Source organism: Panthera leo, chromosome A3, assembly GCF_018350215.1.
Source record: "Panthera leo isolate Ple1 chromosome A3, P.leo_Ple1_pat1.1, whole genome shotgun sequence".
NCBI classification, from domain to species: Eukaryota; Metazoa; Chordata; class Mammalia; order Carnivora; family Felidae; genus Panthera; species Panthera leo.
Genome location: NC_056681.1, coordinates 129,104,397 through 129,121,590, shown reverse-complemented (window position 1 = coordinate 129,121,590; position 17,194 = coordinate 129,104,397). Strand labels below are relative to the sequence as shown.

At 41.7% G+C, this 17,194-nt stretch overlaps 1 long non-coding RNA gene across 1 annotated transcript in view; it reads right to left on the bottom strand.

The window, feature by feature from the left end:
- The window catches only part of LOC122216607, a 153,000-nt gene that overhangs the window by 16,539 nt on the left and 119,267 nt on the right, over positions 1-17,194 (bottom strand). The window contains exon 2 of the long non-coding RNA XR_006200990.1: positions 16,847-16,969. This is a non-coding gene — a long non-coding RNA (uncharacterized LOC122216607). The remainder of the gene's footprint in view (positions 1-16,846; positions 16,970-17,194) is intronic.

Genomic DNA, 17,194 nt, shown 5'->3' with positions numbered 1-17,194 from the left:
GATTCTGCCACCGTTCAGTAACTCAATCAACACTTGTTGAACGGCTACTTCTGTGCTAAGTGTGGGAGGGTAAGGGGAGAGATACATTCTGCAACAATAAACCTCAGAGTCTAGTGGGAGCATTAAACAAGTACACAGCTACTACAAACGTAACATAAGTGCACTACTAAGGCAGGTGACTGGCAGTAACTATTGATCGAATCTGAATTAATCATATTTCCTCTGTGCTGAGCGAATTCAACTTTAACTTCTAGGATCAAGAGCCCCTCCTTAAGACTCTTTATGACTTGTGCCTTTCTTGGTACAAACAATGGTTCCTGCGCACTTTCTGATGTCCCCAACAGGTAGGAGAATCTCTCAAGACTGAGGTCAGGAGTAGAAAACCAAAATGGAAACAGGCAATTCACAATACAGGGGTCTACGTCAGCAGGTTCAATGTGGGCTCAGTGGTGCTGCTCGTACTGACACGGTCATGGGAATGGATGAGCATTTCCAGGGGTTTCCTAGCAGCAGACATAGCAAAGAGAAACAGAACGCCTTCTCTCAACAAAGATGCTAGGCATGTTACAATAGCTCAAGATGGAAACGGCTTTTTGCAAACTTACTACTAGCAGCAGCAACCTTTTTAAAATTAATAAAATCTATAAAACAGAAGACATGAATCTCTCTCTTGCTGATGCAGAAGGGAAGGGCCTAGAATCTGAATCACCAACATTATCTATCGTTCGCTGTGGCTGCGAATGAAAACAAGCACTTGTCGAGTGTCCAGTAACTGTATCTCCATGTGATCATCATAACAAATACATGGATAAAGCCGGTTATTTCCATTTACTAAAGAGGAGAGTGGGACTTACAACGGCTAAGTAACTAGCTCTCGTTTGCATAACTAAGAACTGGTGGAGGTTAAATAGACACACAGCAGCCAGATTTCAGAGTGAGTATGTACCTCCACCCATTTCATGTCATGAAACTACCATTTGGTAAGAAAACACACTGGAACCAGATGAAATCCTAGAAAACTCCAGTTCTGCTTCCATCTCCGCCAACCAGGTACAATTCAACCTGCAACAAATTATAACCACACCCTAGGCTACAGTTCTCTCATCTGTCAAGAGGATATTAGATCAAAAAGAAGGTCTTCAGGGAGCCTGGGTGGCTTAGTCGGTTAAGCATCTGACTTCGGCTCAGGTCATGATCTCACCGTCCTGAGTTTGAGCCTCGCGTCGGGCTCTGTGCTGACGGCTCAGAGCCTGGAGCCTGCTTCGGATTCTGGGTCTCCCTCTCTCTGCCCCTCCCCCACTCATTCTCATTCTCTCTCAAAAAAAACAAGATAATAAAAGAAAAGAAAAGAAGGTTCTCAACATTTTTCTTTCTCTAATATACCCAGGGAACAAAACACACTCTCATCAACAGCAGTAGGCCACCATGGCAGTGATTATCAGAAAAGTCAAGAACACAGAACTGTATCAGAATCACATGCTGGGGTGTTGAAAAGTCACATTTGTCACTGTTCTATGGCTTTTGGCTCGAGAATCGCTGGGCTAGAATCTCCCTAAGGGCTAGCATGATGACTCTGCCCTATTTTTTTTCTGAGCGTTTAAACCGGTAGGAAATTATAGGTGACATCCAAGTGAAATTACTTTACTCTTTAACAGTCCTTTTCCAAACGCTGACAACTCTACCAGTTATAAGATTAGTTTTCAAGTGCCCCGGAAAAATATGGCAGAAATAAATGAATGTTTTAGAAGGTATCAGGTAAGGGCATCTCCTAGCAAGGGTGAGGGCCAAAGCCTTCTTATAACATTTTTCTCAAAACCAGGTGCAAACATACAATCTTAGGGATTCGACAATTTATTAAACAGGCATGATTTAGGTCCGATGACTCTGGAGTTAAACTATAAAGTAGCTTGGGTATCACTGTAAGTTTTTATGGGAAAACCATTGGTAGCTGATCCCTCCATACCTACTTATTTTTTCCTTAATCTCCTCCAGCTGTGTTAAGAATGGAACGCATGTGCCATTTTTGTTTTAATAGATTTTTTATTTGGAATAATTTTGGATTTACAGAAAACTTACAGAGTTAGTACGGTTATTGTATACTCTTCAAAGTTTTCCTTAATGTTCTATTTGGAATTCTCCTGTTACGTACCAGGTTTTTAAACATCTAAAACTGAATGGAAATGTATAATTTAAAAAGGAATGAACACTTACATTCTCAGCAGAATAGAGTTGAATAAGGATTTGAAAAGGAAGCACAGTAGGTTGCAGTATTTGGGGAAGAGGCTGAAAATCACGGTAAGAAATAGAGATGTGTCAAATCCCCTCTGTACACAGGTGTTATGTCAATGTGTAAGAAGGGATGTCTTTCCTCAAAGAGATTCAACCCATCACATTCGGTTGACAAGCAATACCCTCCAGGAAATACTGCCCACCCCCTCCAGTGCCCCTCCTTACCATCCCATACTTCCATCCTTGCACAGGTCATGCTTCACTGTGTGCTGAGTCACATATCTGTCACCCTCTCATGGTGACATCCTCTCAGGCAGGTACTGAATACCCCCCGATACTCTGCTCATTCTCCAGAGTGTCATCGCACTCAAGAAGTTATGGGTATCTGCATGGATGGATGGATCAGTGGATAACTTAATTAATCTTCTCCCTCTCCTTTGTCCTACAGAATTCACTATTTGTTTTTTCTTTTGTTTTAGTGAGTGATCCATAGTTATACCCTGTTTTCCACCAAAAGAACCTCTCACGCGTTTTTAAGTTTTTTTAAAAATAATTATAAATTCACATGCCGTTGTTAAGAAACAATACAGAGATAGCCTATCTAACCTTCCCTGCTATTTCCCCACAATGGTTAACACGTAGCATGATGGTAGTACCACAACATGCCCAGGAAATTGACATTGATACTCTCTACCGGCATTTTCAGGTTTTATCAGTTTTATGAGCACTCCTGTGTGTTTGGTTACATGAAAGTTTATCACATGGGTGCATTTGTGCGACCACCACCACAATCAAGATGTATCTCAAAAACTCTCATGTTTCTGTAGGCTGTAGGTCTCTCCCTCAAACTAGTCATTTTATTCCTTCTGTTTTCACATCTGCCCTATTTCCATTCTTTAGAACCAGCTACATCACATCCTGAAATTTTCTCTTGTACATCATTCCCCTCTATAAAATCTAATGACAAACCTACCTTAGGAAAAATGGGTAACAGGCAAAGTGTGTCATAATTGTGGGTTCACACCCCTTCTTTGCCCCTATACCAGAGTTTTTACTACACGGATACATTTTCTGCTCCATGCAGAAAAGAAAAAACTTTCAAATACTGATACTGATAAGGCATAGATAGCATCACAGAACTCACACCATACGTGTTAACAACACCTGCAGAGGGTTGAATATTCAGCTAATTCCTGACCTGACATTGTTTATGGAAAATTAACTCTGATTTTTACACAGGTCTAGTGCTGTATTCTTGATCTGGTCTCTATTTCCATAAGCAAACAATTCCAACTCTCTTCAGCACAGATATGATTTCCCAAACTAATTAATTGAGTGATGACCTTACTCAGATAGGAAAATACAGAAAACTTGACTTGAAAAATAATTGAAATGCACTACAAAGAGTTATTCATAACAATTTATCTTTTGAGGTTAAAAATACTGAAAAGTCCTAACGTAAAACATTTCCAATTTACCTACATAGAGCAGTGTAGAAGGTATGTTTTGAGGTCTCGTTAAGCGCCTATATATAACTTTACTATAGAATCCTTTTGTGTCTAAAATGAATTTTATGAGTCACAACTTATGTACAGTTGGGAATAAAATATTTTAAGAAAAGCCAGTACAATTGCTTTTGTATAATAAAGAATCCTTTCATATTTTTAGAAGAAATCATGCATTTATTCAACAGATATATAGTCCATGCCTTCCACTGTGCAATGTTTTAGGAATACGGAGATAATTGGGAGAGAGTTGCTACCCTCAGGAGTTCATAATCCAGAGAGCAGACAGATCCATACATGATAGCATGAAAAGATACACCAAGGAGAGTGGGGATGGAAAACAAGGAGTGGGTATGTCTCTTTTGTGGATATTAGGGAAGCATTCATTGATTTTGACTTCTGCTTGGCTATGTAATAGCGACAGATTTTCTATGAATGAAGGAAACCAACATTTAAATTGTATTTTTGGGGGGGATTTCCTTGAGTTCTTTTGAAACAGGGAAAATTATTGGTTAAAAATGAAAAACAAACTCATCATCATCTCCTCCTAGCACTGTGTTTTGTGAATTTCTAATAATAACAAGTAAGCAAAGACACCTATAATGCTGCATCATGTGTGGATCATTTTTATATGTTTTTATCTCATTTAATTATCACCACTGTTCTGTCAGTTAGATGTCACTATCCCCTCATTCCAGCCATAGGTCTCTCAGCAAAAAAATTGAGGCAGGGTTTGAAAGCAGGTCTGCATGATTATCCAGAACATGCTATCTCTCCAATTTTGTACAATGCTTCTCAATCAGCTTCCGCTGGAGCATCTTCAGGACTACAGATGAGAATTATGTAAACGTTCAAACCTTTGAAATAGAACTGAGATTGCTGAGCTACTGAGCAAAGACGGTGGAGTACTAAATTTCAATGGATGTTCGGTTAATGAGCCCTGAGAGGCTCATTAGCTTATTTACATAATCTCTTAAAAATATCAGTGATAGTAAGTGTAGTAATAGTCAAATGTTATCGATCATATATTAACATTAAATAGTCTGCCATGCTTTGGAGACTGAAAGACACCCTTACATAATCTGATTTCATCTGCATTTTGAGAAGATGCCACCATAAGCATTTGACAGATGAATAAACACACTCAGAAGGTAAAGTCATGTAGAGACATCTATCCAGCTAATATGGCAGAGTGAAGACGAACACGATCCCTTCTAAACCTCTGAAATAATGAATGCATGATAGTCTTGAATCTAAAACACACAACTTCTTTAAGACATGGAGAAGGTCAAAGACTCAAAGGCATGGGCTGCCTTTACCTGCTTACTCCCAGTGCATAATGCAATGCCTAGCAGGTGCCTAATATGTGTTGATGACTGATAAATGGCTGAGTAGTGAACAATAAAAATGAACGAATGCGTGTTCTGCTCTTTTAACTAGATATACAATGATGCTGTGGTACCAGCAGCAACGTAAGCTAAAAGTCAGCAACCCAAAGTCTATTCATGGCTAGTAGCTCTCGGCGGGTAGCAAGTCCAGTATCTAAAGCATGCGTGCACGCACACACCACACACATGTACGTGCACAGAAACTGGTGACCTTACACCAAAATCCATACGATCAAATCGATATGATCAAGTGTAAAGGTTCACTGTGCATTCCTGATAATTTGCCTCCCTATTCAGCATATCACTTTAAAAACAGCAGAGGGGTGCCCGGATGGCTTGGTCTGTTAAGTGTCCGATTCTTGATTTCAGCTCAGATCATTATCTCACAGTCCTGAGATTAAGTCCCGCATCGGGCTCACACCGGGTATGGAGTCTGCTTAAGATTCTCTCTTTCTCCCTCTGTCCCTCCCCTATCATGCACATACTCTCTCTCTCTCTCTCTCTCTCTCTCTCTCCCTCTCTCTCTCTCAAAAATAAATAAACATTAAAAAAATTTTAAATGTTCCTATTTAATAGTTGTGTGACTGAAAATATCAATTTTCTTTCCTTAATTTTTTAATGTTTATTTTTGATATATATACAGAGAGAGACAGAGCACAAGTGGGGAAAGCGGCAGAGAGAGAGGGAGACACAGACTCCGAAGCAGGCTCCAGGCTCCGAGCTGTCAGCACAGAGCCCGACGCGGGGCTCAAACTCACGGACTGTGAGATCACGACCTGAGCCGAAGTCGGCCGCTTAACCGACTGAGCCACCCAGGCGGCCCTGAAAATATCACTTTTCTGAACCTTAGTTTTCTCACCTATAAAACGGTACTTACTATCTATTTTAAAGGATTGTGGTAAGGAAGCAAGACAACATTTTAAAAGCACCCAGAACAGTGTCTACATATAGTAGGAGCTCTGAAAATGCTGGTTCTAATGCTACAGCTCTTCGAACAGGCTTTTTCAGGGGTGTAAACAAAACAAGAGTCTTTCTTCCCAGAAACGTTTTGAAACACAATCACCCGTTACCCATACTGAGAACAGTCAACACGCCGCTCAAAAGAGCTGCGGCTTGAAATCACTTAGAAACACGTGTGCGGTACCAGCAACGATGCCCACTTCATGCTGTGACACCGTGGACCAAAAAGTGGAGCCACACTGTCCTGGTGACTGAGACCATTTGCAGCCACCATCAGCATCAGGTGGAGCACATTTCTCAGGCAGGACATGAACAGACGGTGGTATTTCGTGATTACAATCCCCCGGCCATGAAACTTGGCACAGGCAGCCATCGTTTTCACCTGAAGAAAAGTGACTTTTAAGGAAATTAAATAGCAGCTGTATGAATCCCAACCAAGAGATGAAAGAGAGAAAAGAGACAGAGTAAGCGACTTGGAGAATCGTCTGTGGTTTCCTCGTCGGAGTGCAGCCAGTGCATATTAAAGCAGAACACTTGGGTGTTGGAGAGTCATAATGCAAGGAAGAGAAAGTCAAAACGCTGGGAAAGGAAAGAAAAACTTCAGTACGTAACACGTGTCAATCTTTTCCAAGGAGGAGCCTGATGTATAAAACACCTTTTCAGGTGAATAATAAGAATAAATGCCTTCTAGGCTAGGATTAACATAAAATATGGGATTCAAAAAAAAAATTATTATAACTAACATCCAGAGAGGGAGGAGAAAGAAATGAGGACAGAATTATGTTCCTCACAAGTGACAAACATGTAGTGAAACTGTTCTACGAATAGTTGCCCAATTAATCGTCACCAGCTAAGTATTTTATCATTAATTAACTATATGTTTCCTAAGTTTCCTAAGTATAACAGAGAATCAGAAAGGTGTATTACTTCCACGGAGGTCCCACTTCTTAACTCCAGAGTTCTGGGTTTTTTTTCCCCAAATTTTTATTTATTTATTTTGAGAGAGAGAGAGAGAGAGAGTGCGCGTACATGTGTGAGCAGGGGAGGGGGCAGAGAGAGAGAGAGAGAGAGAGAGAGAGAGAGGATGATTGGGGGAGAGGCAGAGAGAGAACGAGAAAATCCCAAGCAGGCTCCTGCTGTCAGTGCAGAGCCCAACATACAGCTTGATCTCACGAACTGTGAGATCGTGACCTGAGCTAAAATCAAGACGGGACGCTTAACCTACTGAGCTACCCAGGCGCCTGCAGAATTCTGGCACTTTTATTGCCATCGTTCTCAACTTGAATGTGGGTCAGAATCACCCAGAGGACCTGTTAAAACACAGATGGCTGGGCCCCCTCCCCAGAGTGTCTGATTCAGTAGGTCTGGAGTGTGGCCCAAGAGTTTACATTTCTCACCCATTCCTTGGTGATGCTGATGCTGGTTCAAGGACCATGCTTTGAGAACCATGCCAGGGGGCTGTAAAACACCAAGAGCTACTATTTAGCTGTAGGCCCTTGTTCTGTCCCAGATCCAACTAGTCAAAGGAAGAATAGGCTGGAAACATGACTGAAATGATTGATCTAAGGGGAAAAAAACCTGCTGGAGGGTTTTGGCAAGTCTTGTGCATACGTTGCAAAGTATATTAAACAGCTTGCACTAAAACGTATGCACTATTCTTTTTTTTTTTTTTAAACGTTTTATTTATTTTTGAGACAGGGAGAGACAGAGCATGAACAGGGGAGGGTCAGAGAGAGGGAGACACAGAATCTGAAACAGGCTCCAGGCTCTGAGCTGTCAGCACAGAGCCCGATGTGGGGCTCGAACTCACAGACCGCGAGATCATGACCTGAGCCGAAGTTGGGTGCTTAACCGACTGAGCCACCCAGGCGCCCCAATTCTTTATGGCTCAGTAAAGGCTCTGAAAAGACAGAGGAATTCAAGATCCGATGGAAAAGGCCTGAGGACAGAGGAACTGGAGACAAGGAGGCCGGACCTGGGGAGGAGGAGATTGGGTTCCTGGACAAGCCCCATGCACAGGTGGGGGGGGGGAGGGGGGTGCCAAGGATGCAGGTGTTACAATCTGATCATGGAGCCAGTGAAGCCCAGGGAGGGTCCGGGAGTAACACAGAGCAGCCAGAATTTTGGAATCAGACTCAAAAGCACTTGATGGCGTTAGGTAGGTCACCTGTTGGGTCAAGTAGCTATTTTCCTGTTCTGAAGCCAAGCTAGCATGGCATGGCATGGCACAGAATGTTGGTCTTATCCACCATCTCGTCCTCTCCTGGGAGCAAGACAAACTTGCTACCAGAATCCTTCCTGATTCTATTTGCTGGGGGGATGAGCTTGGGGGGAAGGCTGTACCCAGCTTCATAAATCACGGTTTGTCTAAAGGGTGATTGTCTTGGAGGTAAAAACGTAGCCAAGTTCAAGCCCGAGAGACACAAAAAAGTCTACTGGGGTGACTTCCAGAAGTTATATTCCCTCGTGATAAAATAGAGAGTTTCATGAGTAAAAGGTGCCATTCCTGATTGAGACTGTTGTATGGGAACGTGATGTTCACATCTACAAAAGCCATCGTGCAGATCTGAGGGGAGAGACCACCAACAGGCTGAAGACGGCATTGCCCAGGGAAAAAGGCAGTTGGGTTCTTGAACTGCCTACCTGTAGGCTTCACTCAAACGGGATAATTAAATGATGTGTGTGTGTGTGTGTGTGTGTGTGTGTGTGTGTGTGTGTCTTCTTTTAGTGTTTAAGAAATCAATTGATACAACTGGGAAATGAGATGCAATCTTTAACAGGACTTAGCAAAATTAAGGCCAAGTCTTAAATAACTTCACTGTTTAGGTAGCAAAGTCAGATGCTCTTTCTCACAGAGCACTTGAGGACATAGTAAACTTTCTAAATTATTAATCTCACCACACAAGTCCCCTCGTGAAACCCTTTAATGAAGTCCCTTTCTATACAGGATTGAGTTTGGGTTCCTATAGGGTCCTTCCCATTCTATCCTAGGTCTCCAGTCTGTTTTCCTGCCACTGGCTACCTTCCCCATTGTGCTTCAGTCATCACAAATATCTTGTTTTTGGAGGAGGTCACCAAGCTTTTATGCAATTCAATGTCTTGTAATTCTCTGCCCTCTTCCTTTCCTATATTCTACCCTCCTTCCCATCACTTGCACATCTGCCCCTGGGTAACCTGCTAATCACTCAAGACTCGGATCAGGTAACACTTCCTCCAGGAAGCCTTCCCTAGCACCACTTCTCATACTGGCTCAGGGACCCTTCTCTGTGTTCCCACCATACATCTGCTTTACCTTTCATTGAATTCAGCCGTCATGTTGTTTTGATACAATCAGGTAACAAGTACAGTTCCCCTAGGAGGTCACAAGATCTTTAAGGGAAATGTATTTCTTTTTTTAAATATTTTTTTAATGTTTATTTATTTTTGAGAGAGAGACAGACAGAGACAGAGTGTGAGAGGGGGAGGGGCAGAGAGAGAGGGAGACACAGAATCCAAAGCAGGTTCCAGGCTCTGAGCTGTCAGCACAGAGCCCTATGGAAGGCTCAAACTCATGAACCATGAGATTGTGACCTGAGCCAAAGTCGGACATTTAACTGACTGAGCCACCCAGGTGCCCCTCAGTTTGTATTTCTCATGCCTAGATACATAACTGGCACTTACTACATTTTTTTGACTAGAAATAAACTCCATTAAAATTCTAAACACATTCCATGAAACTACATTTTACATCTCGTAGTTTAGCATAACAGATAGATACCTTTCAAGCTATATGGAACAAAGAAAACCCACTGCATGCACTATGGTAACTGAGGGTTACATCCCAGGCTGTCGCTAACAAGTGAACAGTCTCCAGAAGCAGAAGAAAACCATGATGAGGCTGATGTACATTGTTTTCACTGGGAGTCAAAATCTTTTACCCTTCCAAAATAAGTCTTTATGAGAATAATGCCATCTTTTATTATAATGAGCACTGTCTTTCACAAAGCATTTTGTAAGGGCTCTATATTAAATAATCTTTCCAAGAAGCCCAAGAGAGAAGTGTCATCATTCTATTTTGGCTGATACGAAAGCACAGAACCACTTTTCACTCCTAAAAGTTATGAAGGCGTCCTAAAAGGTTTCTTTGTGTCAGTTAAATCTATTACTATGCCTATTCATAATTACTATTGATAATTGCTGTGTTAGAAACTAAAACAGAAAAATCATAAAGCCATCTCACATGAACATATTATTTTAGTAAAAATTAGTGTGTTTTGCAAAACAAAAATGCAGTGAGAAGACTACCATTATTTTGCATTTGGGTAAATCTCTCTAATGCCCAGCTTAACAGAAAACAGCTGGATTCTTACGTTGGCATCCGCATTCAATCTTTTTGCGACGTCACATGTCACGGAGGTTCTGGGAAACTCCACTGTAGACTCATGAGAGACTGACTGTGAAACAGCAAATAGTGTCAATGTTAGCGTGGTGACAGTTTTGACTACCTGGCGATCCTCAGAAGGGAATTTGGGGATCCCAAGAACCCCAAAACCACACTCTGAGAACTGCTGGGTTAGAACGAGAGAGAGTTTCAATGACCTGATGGCGCTCCAGCAACTAATTCAGTGACCGCGCCAGGACCTGAATCTGAGCCGTCCAGCATCGGCCAGCACAGAACCGCGTCGTGGAGAACCGGTGAGTTCGGTGCGCCGCCAGCCTTGCATTATTGTGTTCGGTGAAGTGTGTCTGTGCTGGTGATTACGTAACTCCTCACCAATCACTCACACAGCGCAACACGCACGGCTTTGCTGTTTGACCAGAACATCAGCAGGGATGCGGACGTGGCATGAGAACCACCGGGGGGCAGGTAGCTGTGGGCGGGGCGTTCCTGACACGGATGGGATCGGCTGCACAACTCCGGCACACTAGGCACAGGTCAAGTGTACTGTTTCCTGTGAAACGGAGAATTCTGGTGGACCTGGTGGTCTGTTTCTTGGAAAACTAGGGCTCGTAACGAGGTTGAGACCACGGTCCCTGAAAGAAACATATGATTGAAATCCAAAAATTCCACATGCACCAATTATGCAAATGGTTTAATTGCATTTGTTTCAAACACAAGGAGAAGATCTCAAAGCGATAAGAATTTCAATTTGAGAAGTCTCTCTCAAACAGCTGCCAGGGCGTTTTGCTGATGTGTGTGTGTAAAGCCTCTGATGAAGCAGAAAACCCCACGTGCTTTCCAAGTTTAAGAGCTGGTCTGGGAAATGAAAACATCACTAAGACAGACATGTGGGGAGCCAGGAAGCTTTGATGAGGATATTTTATTCCTGTTCATATTTAATGAGACTTGGATATACTCTTAAATAAAAAAAAAAAAATTAAGTGGGCTAACAGAATTAATATCCATTATTGCAATAAATATTTGAATGACAGATACAGTCAGGAACGGGGACATTTCCTGGGGATTTTAGGATAAGAAAGACAGTCATTTGAGTCAAGACTGACAGTTCTAATGTGGTGAGGGAACAGTTACTATGGGATTAAACCCAGGGGAGTCGCTGTGAATGCTGGCTGAGGGGGAGGGGCATAAGTAATGAAGACTTGTTTTGGAAATGGGGGAGCCTCCACTCATCCCTGAAAGAGGAACTGGAGTCATCAGATGAAGAAAAAAATGGGCCTTTATCCACAACTCATCTGTCAAGCACTGACTGTTCAAATTAATGCGGCCTCGTTAAAATGTGATAACACCGTAAGTTTGATATTATTTTGCCAACTTTATGGAGGGCAAAAAAATGAGGTTCCTAGCATTTGCCAGCATTGCCCAAGGTAAATGGTATAATTAGTATGTGAACATAATCTGTTTGAGTTCAAGGCACCTTTCATGACAGCGTAGCAGGATGGGGTGGCACAGCCACAAAGACGTGCGGATGCCTGGCACAGCCAGTGCAGTGAGGTGAGTGTGTATTTAGGGACAGTTGCACGTGGAGAAGCAGCTGGAGACACAACGAAGAGGTAGGGAGGACTGGATATCGGAAGTGATGAGGTTTCTCCTGTAGGAATGGCAGTGCTCATGTGCACCTTTGAAAAAGGCTTTTCCTGTGGAAGGCAACACATTTTTAAAATACTTGTTTTAAAAGGGTAGGGGTTGTCTGGGTGGCTCAGTTGGTTAAGCATCCAACTCTTGGTTCCAGCTCAGGTCATGATCTCATGGTTCTTGAGTTTGAGCCCCACATTCGGCTCTGTGCTGACAGCACGGAGCCTGTTTGGGATTCTGTCTCCCTCTCTCTCTGCCCCTCCCCCTGCTCATTCTCTCTCTCTCTTTCTCTCTCTCTCTCTCTCTCTCTCTCAATAAATAAATAAATAAATAAACTTCAGAAAATAAAATAAAAGGGTGGGGAAGGGGTAGTTATCCACTATTCATTTATTTGATATTGGAATCGAATGCTAAAAAAAATTCAGAGATTTCAAAACTAATACATTAGGTTTATAAACACAAAGAACTAAAAGATTAATCTGATGCTCTGCTCAAGTTTCAAGAACACCAAAGAGAAAACTGTTCTTCTGATCCAAGGCCCTGGTTCGTAAACTCTTATTTCAGTTTGTCTTTATTATCGTTAGAATGGAAATACAAAAATTTGAAGAGACTTCCCAGATATTTGTTAGAGCTTTCCCTTTAATGCGGGCTCTCTTCTCATTCTAATTTGGGATACCGTTGTTCCAAAGGCAAGCCTACTGCAGAGTATGTTTATCCTAACCAAAGTCCTCCATGTTTCCAAGATGGGGCTTATAAATGGCCCATGCTGGCTGTCACTTCTTTAGCAGGGCAGAGCCACATGGCAAAAGGAGATAAGAACTCAAGACACCAGTGGGGTTTTCATAGGACAAGTAAAGCAAAGAAGATTAATAACAAGAAAAGGGGTTTATCCAAGCTGCAAATTATGAGTACAAAGTTGTAAGCAGAGAGGAAATATTCAAGGGTCAAAGAAGCCAGTACTTGGGGTCATTTAATTGGGAGTTTTGTAATAAATGGAAGCTCAGTATAGTGTAAAGTAAGCCAGTGCTGAACAAGAAGAAATGGATAAAAGAGTGTGGAAAATCCCAACGTATTTATATGAGATATAAATGAGTAAGGCTGATTTCTGGCATTATGTACTTTGTTATCTTTTAGGCGGATTCTGAATGGAAAGGGAAAAGCTGTACATCACCCTGGATTTAAAGGAAACCAAGCCCAATGCTGAACATTAATTTGGCTGCAGTCAGCTTTGTATAGAAAGCAGACAAGACTGCAGAAAGGTTCACAATCCCAGAATTGGGCTATTTTCTCACCTTAAACCACATATGAATTGTCTGCATACGAAAAGAATGTTCTCTCACTCATATGAGAGAGCACAGAGACAATACCCCAGGAACAAGAGCACCCGGATCTCGGTGTCTCATCACGAGACAGATCTTCATGGAGAAAGAGCTGACTCTAGGCCTGGGACAGAAAACACACGAGGTGAGCCTGGGATATCTCAAAGGTTAGGAAGTAAATGCTAAAAAAGAAAAGAAAACCCACATTACAGGAGTATGTCAAAGGGACACAGAAGTCAATTGAGGGAGTTCTTCATTTACAAATCCAGAATAACTTCAACAATGAAATAAATAAAGCAGTATTGGGCTATGGCCCAAAGTATAAAACAAATACCCGTGGAGATTCTCGGGAGATGGCACAATAGGGATCATGGAGAATCTGTCTCCACCTAGAAAACAACGGCACTGGCAGAGCATGTCTGATGTAGCTTCCCTGGAATCTACTCAAGGATGGCAACTTCCAGGGAAAGACTCAGATGGTAAATTGTGGTTAATATTGATCAATTTTAGCTCCGAGAGCGCAGTAGCAGTTACCCATTAGCCACACTCAGCCCCAAGGGACACAGCTGTGCCTGTGTTCCCGGAGCAGCTGGCACACCGCTTGCAGGTACCCGGACAGGCCACGAGGATCCTGTCCTCCAAACCCTGGGGATGGGTGCTGTCATCACCGACTGCTGCTTCTGATTCCAGAGGGGCAGAGGAAGAGGTAGGCCACTGCTGCATCCCCCCTCTTGTTGCAAGTCTCTTTGCCTCCGGCTGATTTAAATCCAGACGATTTAAAGTGCCAGTGCCCTCCCTCCCTCCCCCTTTCAGTTTTCTCCTTTTCATCTTTTGGTAGCCAGACATTGCAGACATGGTCATTCAAAAGCAACCGCATATATGGGGGAAATTAGAAATGACCACTGCTAATTTCTAATTAAAAGTATGGACTATGCCACACCCCCAGTGATTCATCCCAAAACAAGGACCACAGCCTAAATTCCACATACCAGAGACTAAAATCTTCAGCCTTGCCTAAGGGCATACTTCAATCCCTGAACCTTTATTGTGTTGTTTTGTATGGGGGATTTTCTATACGGATTTGTTAGGGTTACAAACAATTAGCAAACAGTTTACGGTTCTATTTCCTATTCCGTACCTCTCTGCCCCATGTTTTGTCTCCTCAAAATCCATTCCAATTAGTAAGTAAGTAAATAAGTAAGTAAACTGGAGAAGTACATGTTTAAAAAAATGATCAAATGATTTTTGGCAAAGGTGCCAAGACCATTCAATAAGGAAAAAGCAGTCTTTTCAACAAATGGTACTGAGAACTGGATAGACACATGTGAAAGCATGAAGTTGAACCCTTGTCTAACACCATATACAAAAATTAACTCAAAGTAGATCAAAGATTTAAACATAAAATCTAACACTGTGAACTCTTAGAAGGCAACATAGGACATAGGTCGCAACATTGGAGTTAACAATTTTTTGGACATGACATCAAAAAAGCAGACAACCAAAGAAAGGCAAATTGAACTTTATGAAAATTTTAAAAATTTGTGCATCAAAAGACACTATCAATACAGAGTGAAAAAGCAAGCAACCGACAGAATGGAAGAAAATGTTTGCAAATCTTATCTCTGATGAGGGACTAATACCTAGAGTGGAGAGGACTCATAAAACTCATCAACAACCACCACCACCTGCCTAAAAGATGGACTAGGGACTTGAGACGTTTCCCCAAGGAAGATATACAAATGGCCAATAAGGACAGGAAAAGATGCTCAACATCACTAATCACTAGAAAAATGCAAAATAATACTACCAGATACCATCACGCCCGTTAATCCTTCTACCAAAAACAAAACAAAAAAAATGTTGGTGAGGACATGGAGATATTGGAACCCCTTTGCACTGTGAAGGGCAATGGAAAAGAAACATGGTGGTTCCTCAAAAATTAAAAAAAAAAAAAAAAGGAATTACCATGTGATCAAGCAATTCTATGTCTGGGAATATACCCAAAATAATTGATCTTTATTTATTTTTGACAGAGAGACAGAGACAGAGAGAGATGGGGGGCGGGGGGGAGGGGGGGAGACACAGAATCCAAAGCAGGCTCTAGGCTCCGAGCTGTCAGCACAGAGCCTGACGTGGGGCTCCAACTCACAAACCGTGAGTTCATGACCTGAGCCAAAGTTGGACACTCAACTGGCTCAGCCACCCAGGCACCCGTATACTGAAAATAATTGAAAGCAGTTGCGTTCTCAAAGAGGTGTTTGTACACCTATGTTCATAACAGAATTGTTTGCAATAGCTAAAATGTGAAAGTAACCCATACGTCTATGTCGAGATAAATGGCTAAGCAAAATTTGGTGTATACGTACAATGGAATATTATTCAGCTTCAGCCTAAAAAGAAGGAAATTCTGACATATGCTACAACACGCATAAAACTTGAGTACGTTATGCTAAGTAGAATAAACCAGTCACAAAAGACAAATGCTACATAATTCCACTTGTATGAGGTACTTAGAGTAGGCAAAGTCATCGAGACAAAAAGTAGAATTGTGAGTGCCAGGTACTGGCAGAGGTGGGTGGGAAAAGGGGTGTCATTGTTCAATTGGTGTATAGAGTTTCAGTTTTACAAATTGAAAAGAGTTGTGGAGACGGACAGTGGTGACAGTTGTACAACATTATTAATGTATTTAATGCCACCAAACTGTACAGTTAAAAATGGTTAAGATGGGGGCGCCTGGGTGGCTCAGTCGGTTAAGCGGCCGACTTCGGCTCAGGTCATGATCTCGAGGTCCGTGAGTTCAAGCCCTGCTTCGGGCTCTGTGCTGACAGCTCAGAGCCTGGAGCCTGTTTCAGATTCTGTGTCTCCCTCTCTCTGACCCTCCCCCGTTCATGCTTTGTCTCTCTCTGTCTCAAAAATAAACGTTAAAAAAAAATTTTTTTTTTAAATGGTTATGATGGTAAATTCTATGTTATGTATATTTTGCCATGGTAAGACAATTAAAAATAAATAAATATACATGAGTTTACACTGATATATGTAATATAATGAATAAATAAGTGGAGGGAAAGAGGCAAATCTTCCAGGCACAAGCAAGTAATTTATGTCACTACTCTGCCTTCAAGGATGGGGAGCATGATTCCCATCCAAGTGTGAGTTAGGTGTAGTTACTTCCTCTAAATGATTACAGTATGGATGTGGGGTGGGGAGGAGAAACCTTTACAGTGGAAAGATTTGACAAACACTACCTCAACTAGGTGATCCATTGTCAACAGTGATACTCCATGTTGATACTATACATTCTTGATATAATATCATTAAAAAAAAGGGTACTTTACCTCTGATTTCTTTCTTCCAAAAACCCATAACCCAAGTAAAACCATGAGGAAAAAAAAACCCAGAAAGATACCAATTAAGGGATGTTCTACAAAATACCTGACTAGTACCACTCAAAAATGTCAAGGTCTTCAAAAGCAGATAAAGTCTGGGAAATAGTCACTGCCAAGAGGGCCCTGAGGAGACATGACTGAATAGAATGCTGATATCTTGGATGAGATCCTAGAACAGAAAAGAGACATTAGGTAAAAAACTAAGGTAATCTGAATAAAGTATGGACCCCAGTATTCATCGGGGTTGATTAATTTCAACAAATGTACCATACAAATATAAGATGTTAATAACTGGGAAAGCTTTTTTTTTTATTTCTATAAATGTAAAACTGCCTTAATGTCTACTTTAAAAAAGAGACAGTTGCCCACTCACACAAAATACCAAAGTCTATTT